Consider the following 19,109-nt stretch of genomic DNA (forward strand, 5'->3'; position numbering starts at 1 on the left):
CAAGTTTTCCAAAGCCATGTAAAGAATGAAATTAAAGAGTAAAAGTTTTGAGGTAGCAAGTACCAAATGAGTTTCAAATAAATGGAGATAATAAATACTGCTGCTATTTAAAGTGTATACAATAAATGAAATGCCAAACAAACATACAATAAACCTTTGTTTTTATCAAAAGTAAATCATGACACCACATAAAAAGGTTTAACAGTTTATCCAGTTTAATGAAATAAATGAAAGTAAACTTTTTTCACATCATGCTAAAGCTTTCAGACTGAGCCTTTCACACTTCCCATAAAGGACTGATTATGGAAATGGTTTGGTTATTTTGTATTGCAAACATGGCACTTGTCTAAGAATCAGCTGTTAATCATTATTCTTTTTCTATAATATTCTGACCATTGGAGCCAGTCTCACACCTAGATTGCCTACACTTCATTTCATCGTTGTTGTGTTTAGGGGCAACATAATTATTTACATGAATCTACACTTCGCATCCAGCAGTGTGGGTGTGTTGAAAGGTTCTGAAACACTATACTGTCGCTCAGCCTTTTCAAACTTCTTTTTGCCCACAAATGAAGTATGAAACAAACTTTGTTTGAAGTAAATCAGACCTTAAACTGCCTTCCAACTCTACAGTTCTGTTCTGCCCTTTTCCTTGAAAAAAGAACAGTCAATTTATGGTCAAATAAATACAGATTAAATTGGAAAATGTTTAACATCAGATGACAGAAGCAAATTAAAGTTTGAGAGAAACAATAGCCAAAAAAATTATATACTTAATGTAGGTGTGTGTGATCCAGATGGTCATCATCCAGTATGATCTCCATTATTCCTGTCAGTAACTCATCCATCTTGTCACAGTCTTTATTTGCAGGTCCTCCACCAGTCTTAAAATGCTCTCTTCGAGCTGCAGTTTTTTTTTTTTTTATAATCTTCATCAAAACCTGTATTAAGTAACTACTATAATGACAAGAGTGATTTAAAAAGCCATATAATAAAGCTGATTATTCTTACCTGAAGTTTTTTGTATTGTTCTTGTAGATGTGTTGATTTAATTAGTAATGATTAAATTCATTACAATTAGATTTCCAGGCATCCCCTTTTTTTATTCAACAGTTGATGTGTGCAGTTTTTTTTTTTTAATCTTTAATAAAAGTCTTCTATTTAATTTAAAAGAATTCAGACTTGACTCGGACTCCAAGTTGAAGACTTGTGAACATCTCTGCCTTCCACATTGACCACATATGAAATGTTTCTCTCTGGTGTGAATGGTCATGCGATATTTACGGCATAGTTGTGTGTGTGTAATATTTAGCGTGACAAAATCATGATGCTGTCTACACTGAATAAAGCATGATGCAAATCCCGGAAAGTACTCCCTCACTGTAATTATGACATAGTGGCACAACGTTCATATGATTTGCAATGGTTGCTTTGTCGTATCCAGCATCGACAGACTTTAGACTCTTCCTTCCGGTGTTCACACGATGTAAGGCCTCTCTCCGGTGTGAATTCTTATGTGAATGTAAGGTGTCCTTTTTGCGTGAAACTCTTTCCACACTGTTTACAGATAAAATGCCTCTCGAATGTGAATCCACATGTGGACTTCAAGGTTTCCTTTTTGCATGAAACTCTTTCCACACTGTTTACAGATAAAATTTCTCTCTCCAGTGTGAATCCTCATGTGGACTTCAAGATTTTGTTTTTGAATGAAATTCTGTCCACACTGTTGGCAAGCTCTCGCCACTGTGAATTCTCATGTGGGCTTTAAGGTTGCTTTTATGTGTGAAACTCTTTTCACAACAAGAGCAAGTATAAGGCTTTTCTCCAGTGTGGCTTCTCATGTGGACTTCAAGGTTTCCTTTTTGCGTGAAACTCTTTCCACACTGTTTACAGATAAAATTTCTCTCTCCAGTGTGAATTCTCATGTGGGATTTAAGGTTGCTTTTATGTGTGAAACTCTTTTCACAACAAGAGCAAGTATAAGGCTTTTCTCCAGTGTGACTTCTCATGTGGACTTCAAGGTTTCCTTTTTCAGTGAAACTCTTTCCACACTGTTTACAGATAAAATGTTTCTTTTCAGTGTGAATCCTCATGTGGACTTTAAGGTTTTGCTTTTGATTGAAATTCTTTCCACACTGTTGGCAGGTGTACAACCTTTCTCTACTGTGAATTCTCATGTGGGATTGGAGGTTGCTTATTTGTATAAAACTCTGTCCACACTGTGAGCAAATATAAGGCTTTTCTCCAGTGTGAATTCTCATGTGGACTTCAAGGTTTCCTTTTTGAGTAAAACTCTTTCCACACTGTTGACAGGTGTAAGGCTTCTCTCCAGTGTGTACTCTCATGTGGACCTTAAGGTTTCGTTCATGATTGAAACTCTTTACACAGTGATTGCAGGTAAAATTCTTAGATTCCATCTTTTCTCCAATTTTTAAATCATGATCTTTCTCTTTCTGCTCTTTCTCTTCCATATTCTTCAGCTCTTGACTCTCCTCAGTCAAGTCTAAAACAAGAAAAACATACAAAAGCAATTTAATATCTTTGTCAGCTTCATCAGCTTTAAATTCTTAAGATCATTGTTGTCCAAAAACCCAATCTATGTATACGAAACATGGAAGTTAACGGCGAACACTATCCAGAGGATAAACACGTTCCACTAGCAATGTCTCTGGCACATTCTCAAGATCAGGGCCCGTATTCACAAAACATTTTATCTTACCACTAAGAGATCTCCTAAATAACATTAATAGTGTTTAGGGAAATAGTTTTATCTTAAAACCTATTCACAATGCTGCTGAGTCAAGAGTAAAGGGGCAGGGTTGACCTCATTGCTATGGATGATATCATCATACTATCTATACACAAAGTGGCTGATAGTCTGTATCAGAGATTTATTCATAGAAATATTGTAGATCACAATATTATATTGCCATATTCAAATAAAGGTTTTTAAAATGCAGGCTAAGTGACACTAATTAAACAAGTAGACTATATATTCAGTTATTTTCATCCTCATATGTACGCTTCTCATAAACAATTAGTCAGTATGCATTAGGGCTGCCCTCAGCTAAAGATTTTTCTGGTCGACTATAAGTCGTTCATTTTCAGCATTAGTCGACTATTAGTCGCACTTTTATTAATAAACCATATAAATCATAATAATGAGCCTCTAATTGCCTACATAGCCTAATAAGTGCTCAATCGCATCAAGTGCATCTGCAAAATATAATAATTATGAATTTATTGGGGAAAAACAGCAAGTACACTTCATTAATGTTTTAATTTATTGTAATGTTGTAATTTATTGTTACTCTAGTGCTTTCTGTTTTCGGTTTAAGATAAAGTCTGTGACAGTGACTCATCTCCGCATCACTTGTATGCATGTTTCATACGAATTACATAATGTGAGGATATTTGTTTTCTGTTTGAATTGGTTAATTTAAAAGTTTAACTCTCTATAGATATATTTTTCATGTCTGTAATAAGGCAAGTATACACAAAGTTTTGAAGTGACATGCTCAAGTTCACAGAGTCCGAGACGACAGAAAGCACATCCTGTTTGCTTTATTTTACAAAATTGCAGTGTTTCGTTATTATTTTGAGTGCAAATAAATAAACGTAAAGTCTTTACAGATACAAAAGATGCATTACTCTTATCTGTATGACCAAAAATGATACAGTATTTTAAGAGCAAATGATCACACTGGCGCCTCTATCTGTCCTGCAGTAGCGTTCAGCTTCCACACTCCACACAAACATGCACACTTTTTTCTAGGCTAATATTAGATTGAGCTGCCATGTAAAGTTGCTACTACATACATATCTCAGATGATAAGCCATATTTGAGGTCGATGAATGTTGGGTGAGCATATGGATGTCCTGCTTGATGTACTGTATTACCACATAGACAATTTGTCTGTCACGGACTACATAATTTCACCACTTCAAGTGGAATTTTCTGTGACTAATTGCCTAATAAAATGTTTGTAATATGCATATAAACAGCCTTTTAATTAGCAGAATAATCATGACAGATAAGAAAAAAAAATGCAAACATAAAAGAAAACCTAATTGGACATGAGAACAGCTGTATATTAAGGATATAATCAAACATTTGCTGTTGGGGTAACCTCCAAACCAATTAGAAAAAATGTTTCTACAATGTTTATATTTCGAGGTAGATTGCTGGAAACAGCCATTTTAGGATATTTCAGATTTGGTCTTATACTCATTTCAGAAGTCCTATACTCCTTTTATGATCAGTGAGACCCCTGTGGAGAGGTTGAGCAGCTTCAAGAACCTTGGTCTTAACATCTCAGAGGACCTGAGTTGGACTACACACATTCAAAATAATTAAGCCAGGCAAAAACTGTACCATCTGCGATATTCAGGGTCACACCAGCAATCCTGAAAACTTTCTATTCAGGGGCCATAGAAAGTGTATTGACTACACTTGACTACTATCTCAGTGTGGTATGGGAACATCTCCAGTCAAGACTCCAAAACCCTGCAGAGTTCTGCACTTATCTGAGCACATTTCTGGTTCTGCTCTCCCCTCTCTGCAGGACATCTACCTCAAAGGCTGCAAAAGCAGTGCTGATAAAACCATCAAGGACTCTATCCACCCCAGTAACCATCTTTTCACATTGCTGCCATCTGGAAAGCGCTTCTGTAGTCTTATGGCAAAAAACAGAGAGACTCTGGAGGAGTATAGTAATAAATGGCTGCCCACTGCTCCGGGTGTGTGCTCACAGTGTGTGTGTGTGTGTGTGTGTGTGTGTGTTCACTGCTCTGTGTGTGTGCGCGCATTTTAGATGGGTTTAATGCAGAGCACGATTTCTGAGTATGGGTCACCATACTTGGCTGAATGTCACTTTCACTTTTTCATCATCAACTCTGAACAATGGACAGTGAAGCCCAAAGGATAATCTTTTAAAAGACACCAAAATAGTTTGTGTTGCACACTGAAATCAGGAACTATTGAAATTGTAAGTTAGGTTGGTCATTTTAAGCCTTGAGTCCCATAATGGGGGGGTCTGATTAACAGGTAAAATCAAGAACAACTATAGATGTTACGTTCACAGGGACATATAATTATTTTTAATACCACTATTGTTGAAATTAGTTTCACTGTTGTTAACTGGTGTGGGTGTGGTTAAATGCCCTTTTTTTTTGCTTTTGCTCTTGTCTCTCCCTTTTTTTCTCTCTCTCTCGGTTACTCCTCAGAGCAAATCATCACCACCTGTAGCTCACTTGTGAGTGAGTGCCTGAAGACCAAGAGGATATAAGGGCAGTTCAGACTCTGCCTGAATAAACACTTCTCCCCTGCTCCAGACTGAATCTTGTGCTAGCTTTTTGTGCAGAGATTATAGTTGTGTTTAGCAGTAGCTAATTTGTTTCTGCATGGATTGTTAATGGATATTGTTCCAGGTTGTGATTGAGCAAACGGTATTGTGGCTCTTTCTTTTATTTTAAGGTTAGTTGGAGCTCTTTCTTAAATTAGTTAGTGGACTATTTTGTTTATTTTTGCCTTGCCCTCCCCTGAGCCTTCACTTCCCTTTTGTATTGTATTCTTTTGTCTTGTAAATAAATTTTCTCTCTCTCTCTCTCTCTCTCTCTCCTCTCTCTTCCTCCTCCTCTCTTCTCCTCATCTCTCTCTCTCTCTCTCTCTCTCCTCTCTCTCTCTCTCCTCTCTCTCTCTCTCTCTCTCTCTCTCTCTCCTCTCTCTCTCTCTCTTCTCTCTCTCTCTCTCTCTCTCTCTCTCTCTCTCTCTCTCTCTCTCTCTCCTCTCTCTCTCTCTCTCTCTCTCTCTCTCTCTGGGTGTCCTCTTCACTCTGGGACAGAGGATTGAAGTGTGTTCTCGCCTTTTGTTGCCTCTTCACCCCTTTTTATCTTTTTGTTACTTCCCCCTTTTTACCCCTAGACGCTGAGGGGATCGTAACCATAGACAACCTACAATAACTTAGCAGGTGAAATCAAACAGTAAGTCAGATCAAAATCACCAACATTCTAAATAAATAAAACTGTTTAGTTATAAGGTTAGTGCTTTTGACCTATGACTTCTGGTTTGAGTTAGTTTAAGATACTGAAATTATTACTGATTTGACTATGTATATTGATATTTACGGCTTCACTATTTATATTCAAGCATGCTAGTATTTCAGTAATAGTTTGTTTGTAAACCAGCATTTGACCCTCTTTTTTTCAGCTTCTGAATATTGTCTTCAATGTGCATCATACTATCACAGACACGCCAGGTTCCAACACCACCCAATCACAGCACACTCCCTTCACCTGAGTACTGATCACACACACCTGCCTCTCATCAGCACTCCCGTCATCCAGCACATAAGGCACTCACACCACCACTATCCGGTCAAAGTTGCATTGGCACACCCAGTGAACAACGGTAACGTAAGTGGGCAGCCACAAACGACCATGTCCTCTAAAGAGATAGGCTACATGTTATATAAATCTTTACTTAAGTAAAGAATAGATATTAATACAAAATAAACCCTAGATTGACTGCTTACATTTGCCATTATGAGGTACCTCCCCCACTGTGAGAGTAGCATCGCGCACCTGTAACCCAGCCAGCTACAAAGAACTAGTAAGCATCCAGACTTTTAACAGTTTTGAGATCAGCACCAGTGTATGGGGATACCCTGTTTACCACATAGTGGTACATATCGTGTGGAATGAAGTCGGATAGACTCTGCGATTTAATGAGGTCCGTGAAAACGGAGGAATAAAGATCCGTATCAAATCCTGCGATCTCCAAATACCGTTCTTTGTGAGAACCTACCAGATGCCCTACCTCGACCGATAACGGTACGACAGCTTGTTCAATAGAAGAAGCCATAAAATTTTGTGTTATTTATTTTAAACTGATTGAAACTTCCCGCTCATCTACTACTATTTAGCTTGTGCTTCCGGTGATTCTGCCGTACGTCATGGCGTCGTCACGTGGTCGTAATCACGTGTTTGCAAAGGGGTATATAGGACTCACCTACTTGCTGACTTTAAGGACTCAATGTGTTATACTTACCTGTCTCCAACGTCTCCAAGCTCCCTCCGTGAGTGTGTGTGTGTCTCCCTTGTCCTCTTCTCCATCTCCTCAATCACCATTTGGATCTCATCTCTGCTCTACTCAAAGGACAGTATTTCTTCTCAGTCTCTCCTCAGTCACTGTTCACCGATCTGCTTGTGTCAATAAACCATTCCCTGTAATCTCTTGTCTCCGACCCCTCTGTACCGTAACAGAAGACTGGACCAAGACACAAGCATGAGCCATCCAGACCCCTTCCAAGATATCGTTGACACCTTATGTCGAACACTCACCATGACTCCATCACCTTCACCACCAGCGAGCACTTCCAGCAACAACTCCACTACTTCTTCACTGTCACACTGTGCACACCAGTTCCATGGCCAAACCAGCGCCCTTCTCTGGTTCGGCAGAGGAATGCAGCGCATTTCTCCTCCAATGCTTGCTGGTCCTGGAGATGCAACTGCACTTATACCTCACAGATGGATCCAAAGTGGCATTTCTCATCTCCCAATTGCAAGGTAAAGCACTTCAATGGGCCGATTACATATGGACCCAGAATAACCCTGTCTTTCAGGCCTACACAAGCTTTGTAGACCACTTCAGAGAAGTCTGTGGAAAGCCTGTCTGGGATTCTTCAATTCAATTCAAAAAGTTAAAAGAAGGCAAAATGTCTGTTAATGATTATGCTCTTAAGCTCAGAACCCTCGCGGCCACAAGTGGGTGGAACAAACAAGCCCTAATAACCACTTATTGTCAGGGATTGGATCCACAAGTGCGGTTGCATCCCGCTGCATATGAGGATACCATCGGACTGGTTCCGAGAGAGCGATAGGGTCTGGGACTCCGCCCACCACCAGCTACATTTTTCTAACAAGGTTTATAGATCTCATTTCCTTTTAAAAGGTAGTACCTCCAGGAGTAATTAACACACTGTGGTTTTCAAACAGTCTGCCTGGAAACAAAGATTTGTTTACAAGACATTGGTTGGATAAAGTGAGTGGTTTTGAGCACAGGTTAAAAACTCACAACAACCTCATCTAAAAGGCTCAAGTAGCCCATCTTTGAAACTAAACCGAAGAATCAATATTGTGAGTGAAAGACTGGACAAAATACTAGGGCTGAGAAAATAAATGGATGCATTTTGAATCGAGAAATGATCGCATAGATTCTGAGATTTTCCAAATGCATAGCAATTCTCTCTCGAGACGATTCTTAGCTTAGTAATAAGAGCAATTTATACTGAAATGAGCTGAACGATGACATCACTGAATTCAATGATGAACTGCCTTTAACTGTCATTTTGCATTATTGACAAGGTTTTCCTAATTAATGTTGTTCAGGTGTTTTGACAACCTTTTTTGTTTAAAGCACTATATAAGTAAAGGTGATTTGACTAGTTTTGAACAGCAGATGCCACTATGTACTTAAAAAAAAACTCATACTCTGCTTGTTTCCAAATTGTTCCAAAAGTTGCCAGCCACCGCAAGCATTCTTGTTCATTTTCACATCTGAACATGCAATACATCAAAATAAAGAACATATCCTCTACCTTTAAACAAACCAAATTTTCAGGTTCTACATCTGGATTATGTTCAGTAGGATGATCAAAGCAAATATGCAGTAGCTCACGTCCATAAGCTCCCCCAAAGCTTAGACAGCCCTTTGCCACATCCTTGATAGACATTTCTCTCTGTAACATTAGGTAGTTTTCATTTAATTGCCATTTATTGTTGCTGATCACATTATTTTATGCATCACATGCTTACTAGGGATGCGCCGATCCGACGTTCAGTATCACTCAGATACTGGCATTTCCTGCTAGATCTGGGTATCAGTCAGATGAGACCGATTTAAATCAGATATAGTGCATAAACTATTCTATCATTATGCCCCATGAAAGCCACATAGACATTATAAAGCACAATAAAGTTTTTGTGCTCTATATTTTAAGTGTTCTGAAACTATTTCTCTGTTTAATGTGAGGTACAGGTGAATATTTGAGTCAAGTTCTCTAAACACTTCTCTCCGTCTTTTATCCTCCATTCAGCATTCAAACTGCATGTCGCGTTCAGTTACTACAGTAAAAACGATCAAACTCTTTCTCAAGAGTAGGCTAATAATCAACTTCGATACAGATTTTTTTACTTGACCTACATGTTTGCATCTTTATCTTTTGCTGGATTGTAACAGCACATTTGTTTAGTGAAGTCAAAAAAAAGACTCCCTTAAAGGGTTAGTTCACCCAGATGGCAAAATTATGTAATTAATAACTTACCCTCATGTTGTTACAAACCCGTAAAACCTCCTTTTATCTTCTGAACACAGTTTAAGATATTTTAGATTTAATCCAAGAGCTCTCAGTCCCTCCATTGAAACTGTGTGTACGATATACTGTCCATGTCCAGAAAGGTAAGAAAAACATCGTCAAAGTTGTCCATGTGACATCAGAGGGTCAGTTAGAATTTTTTGAAGCATCGAAAATACATTTTGGTCCAAAAATAGCAAAAACAACGACTTTATTTTCTATTCGACTTTATCTCTAATATGCATTAATCCACAAATGACTTAAGCTGTTAACTTTTTTAATGTAGCTGACACTCCCTCTGAGTTCAAACAAACAAATATCCTGGAGTAATTCATGTACTCAAACAGTACATTGACTGAACTGCTGTGATGAACACCGAGCCGAGCCAGATAACGAACAATAGACTGACTCGTTCACGAGTGAAGAACCGGTTGCATCGGTGTTCGGATCACCAGTAGTTCTTTCGGACAGTTCGTTTCAATAAACCAGTTGAAGAAAACGGTTCACCGGTTCTTTTGCGCTCGATGTAATGGCGTCATTTGCGATGATTGCCCTTGATTCAAGTCTTCGGTTTCCCCGTGGTCATAACACTAGCACAGAATCAGTTCAGTTCAGACGCTGTGTGTGTCGGTCTGCTTCCCACTGAATCACACATGCTCAGTATCATCAGCTCCTCGCTTCTCGAATCGGACGCGTCTGACAGAAACGGTTCTTGACTCGTGAACGAGTCAGTCTGTTGTTCGTTATGTGATGTTGTTAGTTCAGTCAGTGTACTGTTTGAGTAAATGAATTACTCCGGGATATTGGTTTGTTTGAACTCAGAGGGAGTGTCAGCCACATTAAAAAGGTTATAGCCAATAAAAACCTGCTACTGTCTGTGTCTTTAAAATTTAATCAAACTACAAAACAACTTTAGTAAAAAATTATCTATTATTAAATTAAACAGTGAACACGAAGCAGTTATTTTACACATAATTTTGACATTTATGGGACTGAAAACTAATGTCAGAGCTCACTTAATTTGAATCTTATTTATTCATGTTTACGATTTGTTAATTTGTTTTTAATACTGACCTGGACATGCAATTTCATAGCTGTAATTCATAGCTGGGGATTATTGGGCACATGCGCTCTACTTACGATGATTGGAATTGATTAACATACACGTTTACCTATCAAATCTGACATTTACAAAGCTCTTGTAAATCCAGAAGAGAGTTTTCGGGAAGGTCTGTATTACATGAAAATTACTCAAATTTTGCTGATATATTTACACAAGTTTCATTAAGGCCCATCGAGTGTGACGAAAGATGCTCATTGATCAATATTCAGTAAAAGATTAAAAGCAAACCACAAGTTTGGATATAAAATTCTTCCACACCCACATTAAAATGGGTCCAAGCATTGGTTGGGTTGATCAGACTGACATTTTAATAAGGATCCAATGAGAATGAAAACCAACCTGTTTGTTCCCCAGTCTCTTCTTGTTTCAGACTGAATACTTCTTCAATCCTGAAGTCTTCACTCTCCTCTTTAATGAACGCCATCTCTATAATTGTGTCACGTGGATCGCAGCTGCTTCACCAGTTTTTGTACTGTCATGATGAAAATGAAGAAAAAAAAAAATAATTCCAAACTGAATCTCTTGGTGCCTCTCAAATTAACTCCTTTGTTCAGTAGTCAGTGCATTGTCATCTTTGTCTGAGTTAACAGCCTTCAACTGATTAGCCCAAAAAACTAAAAAAAATAAAATAAAATGGCATATGTATTTAATATTCAGAGCAACTGTAATCTATAACTGTGTTTACTATGAAGTGATTCATGATAAGAGAAATGAGATGCAGCTTTTCTATTACTAAGATGCGCTTTCAGAAATAATGCACAGTGACATTAGATGAAGCATTGCAATCTTACATTAAACATTAATTTACCTATTTCACATAATTTGAAGATAGCTCATATGTGCAGCGTTGACATAAAACCTTTGAAAGAGAAAAACAAACCTTTCCTCAGCCGAATCACATCTGCAGGAGCTTGATGCAGCCTTGTGATGTCACATCACCCCACCAAAATAAAAGTCCTGCTTAAATGCCAAAATGGCTGTGTCCAAATTCAGGGTCTGCATCCTCCTTACCCGGTTGAAGGAGGAGGGTTCCTCCGACGACCGCAAAACCCGGAAGTCGGATGTAGATATCCTGTCGCCTAGCAACCGTGACAGCGCTAAGTAAGAAGCGGAAAAATGGACAAACAAAGAGTTATTCTCCTCATTTTAATTATTTTGGAAGAAATAAAGCAATTAAATAAATTAAATACTTTCTTTGCTCATTGTCAGAGAGTTTTTTATATCAGACTACAAGACAGTCATATCCAGGTAAGCCGTTAGCCTATTTTTATTTATGTTTTTAAGTATTCTCAAATTCATTGAGCCGAAGCATAAACTTTAGCTTGTTTTGTCAGAGGAAACTCTATCTATCTATCTATCTATCTATCTATCTATCTATCTATCTATCTATCTATATATACACACACACACACACACACACACATATATATATATATATATATATATATATATATATATATATCAATAATATGTATATATATATATATATATATATATATATATATATATATATATCAATAATATGTATATAATTATTCATGTAATATGTATAATGTGCATTGTATTAAAACATAATTGGAGTTTATACTACATTGTCCACCGAGTGACTGAGGAGGTCATCTTCCTCCCGAAGACCCCGGAGCACCTGGAAGAAGTGTCCCGTGGGTTTGCAGGTCTGGCAAGCCACAGAGCTTTTATCAAAGCTGCAGGTGCCATCGACGGCTGTCACATCCATATCAAGCCTCCGAGCGGCCCTGATGGTCAGTGCTACAGAAACAGTAAACTGTTTCCATCCATAATCCTTCAGGCTGTTTGTGACCATCAGTCACGTACGTGGGATGGCCAAGATCGGTGCACGACTCCAGGGTGCTCCGCCACAGCCCACTGTACGCTCAGTCATCCTACCCTCCTCCAGGGCATTTCATCTTGGCCGATGGAGGATATCCATGCCCCTCATCACTCCTTACAAGAGGCAGGTACAAGGTGTGGGAGCCCAGCGCTTTAACAGCCATCATTCCATTATAGAGCGTGCTTTTGGAATGATGAAGACAAGGTTCCGGTCCATCTTCCTGCAAGCGCTGGAGGTGCACTACACTTTTGTTCCTCATGTAAGTTACCAGCCAGTGTTATATTAAATTTTTTTTTTTTCAATATCACAATATACTAAATTTATATATGCTATTGCAAGTTGTGACAGCATGCACCATCCTCCACAACATCTGCCTCAGTGCCGGAGACATGTTGGCAACTGAGGATGAACCTGAGGACGATGTAGAGGAAGATGAGGGGGAGGCAGACATGGAGGCCATCAGTGGCGCTCAGTGGCGGGACCACCTCTGTGCTGAGGTGTCTGCCCTGAAGGTTGTACCACCAGGTCATGACTACCTTTGACAAGCAAGTAAACAATAACTTTAATATCTTATTTAAAAGCGTCAAAAATAGATTTTGTCGATCTGCTCACGACGCTGCAGAAAGATTCGTGAGCGCTCAAATGCACTGACGTAGACCGAATGCTTATTTTGTATTAGAAGTGGACGCAAAGCAAACAGACTTGTTGATCTAATGCAGACTAACCACAAGGAGGGTAACGTTATAAATTGATCTCATTAAATGTTGTTGTGGACGAAATATTAAGATCCTTTACTTAAAATGAACGATCTCAGACACCTTGGTCCACGTATCACTTTTAATTATTTTTTTATGTCCCTGTACGCAAACAGGGGCACATCATAGATTACTGCAAACGCGAAACAGCAATAATCAACCTGTCCTCTATTTTGCTTGGGAACTAATGTGATCGGAGCTGCGTCCTCTGGAATCCTCTCAAGTGGTTGACTTCTACGTTCCGATTGGTTGCTGCCCAATCGCGTCATAGCTCATTACCATAAAGTTGCCTTTATTTAAACTCTGCTCGACACTCTCAAAGGCCAAGTCGCGCCGCGCCGCTGCTCGACGCTGGTTTAAATTGAAAATTAATGACTTCCGGCCACTTTGACGCTCTCGACGCCGGCGGCGTGAATGCACAGTAATGCAAGTTTGGTTAATTGTTCTGTGCGTTACATTTAGGGGGGCACAAAAAGTAATTTGGGGGGGCACTGCCCCCCGATGCCCCCCCTTGACGACGGGCCTGTCCAGAATGGAGAAGAGCCTGTCCACCCTCTCCCTGCTCTCCTGTGCCCTCCTCTCTTCAGCCTCTCTCTGCTGCCTCATGTCCTCCCTGATGAGGTCTAACAGCACCTGGTCACTGTCCCTTCTCCTCTTCTTCTTCTCTCCCCGGAGCTTTATACAAACTTCTGTCTGCTCTTTCGTCCCTAGAAGCATTAAAAACAGCTTCAATCACTCGCTGTGTGTAAGGGGATATTCACACAGGCAGTAAGGAAAAAATGTTTTTTTTTTTTTTTTTTTACATATAAACATACAAATGTAAAAAAAATACTAAACGCTAAAACAAAATGCTTAACTAGACAACCACTGAAAATATGTTTTTTTGAAAAGCCAGTTTTAAAAAAACTTACATCGAAAAGCATACTCCTCTCCCACTCCGCTACTGCATGCTTCGTCCGCCATTAGGCTCTGCCGAAAATAATTATGGGATAGGTAGGACGGGAAAGGATCCACCACACCCATCCTTCCAATTCGGGGAAAAGGAAGACGTATTTGTGGGCCACATTTGAAGGATCCTACGAATTTGGACAGCCTTCGTCGCGGCACTGTGATGTAACATCCTTCAAATGAGTACTCCGAAGGATGTAGACCCTGAGGAGTTCCGACAAGTTGGCGGGCTGAACACACGCGCCCTCACTAAGCGGCCTAGTTCCCCGTTTTCTATTACGAATCTCCCATTTTCTATTACGAAAATAAGCTTGTTTCTCAATTACACCTACCCAGAGTGACTTTAAAGATTTCGTGTTATTGTTGTGAACCTAGAAAATGCGAAAATCTCACCAAACAACTCATCCCAAGATTATTATTATTCCTTCGGACCATCGCGTGGCTCAAACTGCAGTTTCAGAGATGGAAACAACAACTGATTCATTAGAGAAACACCGTGATTCCTCTCACTTTACACCCACTAAAGTACATATGTCGAAAAAGCTAAAACCTCAAGAAGAGGACATCACCAACGCTACTCTGCTGCAAGCCATTACTTTCCTAACTGCTCGCTTCGATTCACAAGATGAAAAGTTAGAAGAATTGGCGAATCAAATGCGAAACAACTGCATCATGATTGCAGAGATTTCCAAAGCGGTTGAATTTAACTCGGCTGAAATTAAAGACTGCAAAGAAAAGTGCAAAGAGTTGAGCAAATCGGTCATGGGTTTAACCAACGCACACAATGACTTGGAAAGCAGAACATCTGATCTTGAACGATATAAAAGAAGATGGAATCTTCGGATTAATGGCATGAAGGAGAAGTCTGAAGAGGATCCCCACAGGGAAGAGATTGACCTGATTGCCGAAATTGCTCCACACTTGATACAGAAGTTAGACGATATTATTGACAGAGTGCACCGGATCGGTAAGAAAGAATCAGGAAGACCAAGACAGATGATTGTCCAATTCACAATGCGGAAATACAGGGACGAAATTTGGAAATCAACGAACAACTCATCTGTTTGCCTTAACCGGGGAGTCAGATTTGTGGAAGATTTCACGAAGGAAGACCGTAACGCTCGTGCCGTTCTGTGGCCGCTGATTGCTCAAGCACGTAAAGAAGGAAAAAAAGCATATTACAGAGGTCCGTTTGGTTACATTGAAGGAAGACGCATTGACCCAACAAAATCCTTCACTTTAACTTTTTATGGGTAACTGGTTTAGACCTAATGCCTCTAGCAAATCAAGGATCGATTATTGGTTAATCTCAGATAACTTGTTACATTTTGTTAAGGATTGCTCTATTTCACCAACACCTCTAACAGATCATTGCGCTATTGTCTTGGTTGTTGAGCCAAAGAGTAAGATTTCATAAAAAAGGGGTATTGGAAATTTAATTCTGATTTGCTTGAAAATGCAGGATTTTGTGCAAAGATTAAAGATTTAATTAAAGTAATTGAGATTAGTAATGATTTCAGCTCTCATAAAGCCAGATGGGAATTTCTTAAATTTAAAATTTGTGAATTTTCTATTAGCTATAGTAAAATGCTTGCCAAATTAAGAAGACAACATGAATACAAGATTATATTTGAAATTAATAAGTACTGTAGCAAAAATGCATTAAGTAGCATTGAAAAAAGTAATTTTATTTCTCTTCAGACACAATTGGATAACTTCAAGAAAGCTAAAGGTGCATACATTAACTCAAAGGCCAAGTGAATAGAGGAGGGAGAGAAAAGCACGTCCTATTTTTGTAGATTAGAAAAAAGAAGTCAGTCTAAAAACAGTATTAAAAAAGGGAAGGAAATGGAATTTTATGCCTCTACCATCAAAAGTGATGTTTTAGGAAGTGTATGCTTGCAATCAATTATTTTTAAAACATTTTTCCCCTAGTTTCCTATACATTTCAATGGGAGAAAGGTTGATCACCAGGTCGCCGGTTCGAATCCCACTGTTGCCAGGAATTGAAGTTGTAACTTAATGATGTAAATCGCCATTTTTCATCAGTATAAGTCACACAAAGCATGTCCACATTAATGAAATTAGTTATGAAATGACAAATGAGCATTTTATTAATTCTATATCACTGACCGTTGATATTATATTCACTTTTCTGAGCTTTAGCACATTTATTTTGAATATATTTCTGCTCCAATAATTTTCTAAAAAAGTAAAAAATAGTAAATTTATTTCTGAAAGAATCCTCAAATTTCTCAACATTTTCAAAGTGCCTATGACCTTTGAATGATACTGTATAAAAGTAAAACATACAAAAAATGTGTTAATCATGCAAAACTTTTATTTTTAAATTTCAAGTCATAGCCAATTATTGTAATTCCTTGAATCACTCACATTTTTTTTCTTTAAGTTATTATGTTTTGCATATGCAAAAGAACAGAAAACAGATAAATACAATATAAATACAAATAAAATAATATTTAAGACTCTTGTGCATTCATTGCAAGTGCAAAAGAACGGAAAGCACAGACCATTACACAAATATAAAGCTTTAAAATGTACATGGCTCTTGTTTAGGCTGTGAGTGCAAAATAACAGAGAACACAAATACAAACAATACACATGATTAAATCTTTAAAATATGAATGACTCTTGTGAATTATTAAAAAAATGCAAAAGCACAAAAAAAACCTATACACATAAATAAAATGTTATAAAACTTTCTAAATGTCAATGGCTCTACATTAAATAAATAAAGCTCAAGTTCCTATGTCTCTTGTGCAAAAAAAATAAATAAATAATAAAAAACCTTTTGGGAAAGGAACTATATACATATATAAATCTTTAAAATATTAACGACTACTCTTGTGCATTCTTTGAAAGTGCAAAATGCAAAAGCACAAAAAAACTACACGCGTAAATAAAATGTAATAAAACTTTCCACATGTCAATGGCTTTGTGCAAAGAAAAACAAACAAAAAAATTGGAAAAGAACAATATACATATAAATTTTACAAATATTAATGACTACTCTTGTGCATTCTTTGAAAGCGCAAAATGCAAAAGCACAAAAAAACGACACGCATAAATAAAACGTAATAAAACTTTCCACGTCAATGGCTTTGTGCAAAGAAAAACAAACAAAAAAATGGGAAAATAACTATATACATATATAAATCTTTAAAAAATTAATGACTACTCTTGTGCATTCTTTGAAAGTGTAAAAGCACAAAAAAACTATATACATAAATAAAACGTAATAAAACTTTTCACACGTCAATGGCTTTGTAAAAAACAACCACAACAACAACAACAAAATATGGGAAAATAACTATATACATATATAAATCTTAAAATCAAAGATCAGTTTCTCTTTTTTTTTTTCATTTAGTTTTTTTATATCCTCCAACCACTGCTCCTTTGGCACAGTCTCTACAGAGGGGCAGTAAATAATGCCCTTGTATTGGCTATGCCCAGTCTCCGCTGTCCTGAACTGCCCGCATTTTTTGCACGTGTTGTGCTGTACTTTGCGTGTCAGCTTCCGTACTGGGGCAGCAGGAGGGGCAGAAGAGAGGATGGTCATAGGCGCATGTGGAGCAGCAACTAGGAATGGCCCTGTAAGTCCCTGAGAGGCCATTGGCGTCAGCCACACCAGTTGAGCACCTGGAGGTGGAGCAGGAAAGAGTTGCCGCTGGGTTTGAGGTCTCTCAGCTGGCGGTGACAAAACCGCTGGGGCTGGAAGTACTTTCCTCTTCCTCTTTGTTTGTGCCTGGCCCACGGTGCTACTGGGCAGGTGGTATTGGTGAGCTGGGCCTGGTTGGGGGGGTGCAGACGGGGGACGCACATTGGCAGGTAGCAGAGGGTCAGCCGCCACAGACAAGCGGCTAGGCAGTTGCAGCCCTTGCATTACAATGCACTACTGCACTGTCCTGCCTTTTCACTCTTTTATTGTGCCACTGAACCAGTTATGTGTGGCTTACATCCACCAGCTGCAGGGTGGTCTGCTGCATAACAGCAGCATTGGCCAGAATGCGCTGCCTGATTTTCTTGTAGTCCTCCAAGATGAGGACCCACCTGGACACTGTGCTTGTCCCCTTCTTTTTTGGGCTTTTATGGATGGCACAGAACTTAAAAAAATGGTCTCTATCAGGCGACAACAATCTGGCCACTGGGCAAGTGGTGCTGTGGTGGTGAGTGCGTGCCTCTTCACACTTTCCACCCCTGGAGTGAACTCCTGCCTCTTTTTGGGGGACCTGAACCTCCCTGTGTCCAGCCTGCTCTGGTGTCTGGCAGCAAACACCACCCTTTGCTTATCAAAATCAAGCAGGTTCTGCCAAAGAGCAACTATATTGCTCACCTACGTAGAGAGAACAGATAATACATGGCATATGAGAAAACAAAACATGTGCAAGTGTTAACATATAACAGGTCAAGGAGGGAAAGTAGAGAAACTTGTATGTTCCATACCTGCTGGTTGGTGAGGACGAGAGAGGGCTGGTCCCTAAGCTCCACCAGATACTCTGCTAGGCTGTCGACTCTGTCCATGCCTGGCAGACCAACACTATCCAAAGCCTGAAAAAATACAAGCAAAACAAAACAAAAAATCAAAATGTGCAACATTACGAGGACGGTTAAGTGGGAAAAAACAAAACATATACATATATACATATTTCTTTTTGTTGAGAAGCATAAACTGCAAGTTAAGTTTTATGTGTATGTCTTACAAAACAATCTGTTCTCAGATTTTATAAGAATCATTTTGATATTTGTAATACAAAACTAATATTCACTGCTCCTTTATTTTTTTTCAGCAAAATATAAATACGTTGATTCAGTAAAATCAGATGATTTCCTGTTCAAAAGAATGTGACTGAATATTAGGGAATTGTGGCTCTGTTTACTTATGGTGTCATTAGCAATCCAGTCACATATATAAATCAGTATTAATGCACATATAACAAGGTATTTACATACCACAGACTCATCAGGAGATGCTGATGCACCTGGTGTGGAGGAGGCAGCAGCCAGGGTGGAGGAGGCAGCAGGCTGGATGGAGGCAGCAGCCAGGGTGGAGGAGG

The 19,109-nt window shown here is 38.8% G+C and overlaps 1 pseudogene; it reads right to left on the bottom strand.

Annotated features, from left to right (window-relative positions):
- Window positions 1–214: 214 nt before the first annotated feature.
- Window positions 215–11,367, bottom strand: LOC127968717 (gastrula zinc finger protein XlCGF8.2DB-like; annotated as a pseudogene).
- Between the last annotated feature and the right edge of the window lie 7,742 nt (window positions 11,368–19,109).

Source organism: Carassius gibelio, chromosome B12 (assembly GCF_023724105.1).
Source record: "Carassius gibelio isolate Cgi1373 ecotype wild population from Czech Republic chromosome B12, carGib1.2-hapl.c, whole genome shotgun sequence".
NCBI lineage: Eukaryota > Metazoa > Chordata > Actinopteri > Cypriniformes > Cyprinidae > Carassius > Carassius gibelio.